This window comes from Myotis davidii, unplaced genomic scaffold (assembly GCF_000327345.1).
Source record: "Myotis davidii unplaced genomic scaffold, ASM32734v1 scaffold404, whole genome shotgun sequence".
Taxonomy (NCBI): Eukaryota; Metazoa; Chordata; class Mammalia; order Chiroptera; family Vespertilionidae; genus Myotis; species Myotis davidii.
In genome coordinates, this window is record NW_006295824.1 from 1345507 (window position 1) to 1346040 (window position 534).

The 534-nt window shown below is 63.7% G+C and overlaps 1 protein-coding gene across 1 annotated transcript in view; it reads left to right on the forward strand.

Annotated features, from left to right (window-relative positions):
• Nucleotides 1–401: 401 nt before the first annotated feature.
• Nucleotides 402–534, forward strand: part of HMGB2 (high mobility group box 2) — a gene marked incomplete at its 3' end in the record, with an annotated part of 1996 nt that continues 1863 nt past the window's right edge. Inside the window, 1 exon segment of the mRNA XM_006779427.2 lies at nucleotides 402–534.

Sequence of the window (534 nt, forward strand, 5' to 3'; positions counted from 1 at the left end):
AGCGGCCGCAAAGCGGACCGCCGCCGCCAGCCCTCGACAACAACCCCCAAGCTCGCGACTCGGCATTTTTAAATCTGGCGGGGCTTTCCCTTTCGGGCCAACCGCTCCCCCCAGTTTACTGCCCCAGCCAGTCAGCGTCAGGCCCGCCATTTTTCAAACCCGCTTCCCGCCGCCAATCAGGATCGAGCAGTGCATTCCTCCCCTGACCGGTTCTAACGGGTCTGGGAGTTAACGACCTGGGCGACCCACCGAACCTGCTAGGCTGGGGGCGAGGGGACGGGCCCGGCGAGATGGCGACCAATAGGAAACCTCCGCTGGGAAGGGGCGGGGCTTCGACGAGTTTGAATAATCACCAGGCCCAATCACAGAGGCGGGGTGTGGCCTGCGGTGCAGCTCGTCAAGTTGCGGTGGCGCGGAGAAGTCTGCAAAACAAGAGGCTGAGGATTGGCTTAGCGATAAACCAGTTCACGCCGGAGCCCAGCAAGGGAGCGTCTCGGTCGGACCCGGCCGCTCGGCGGGACTCTGAGGAAAACC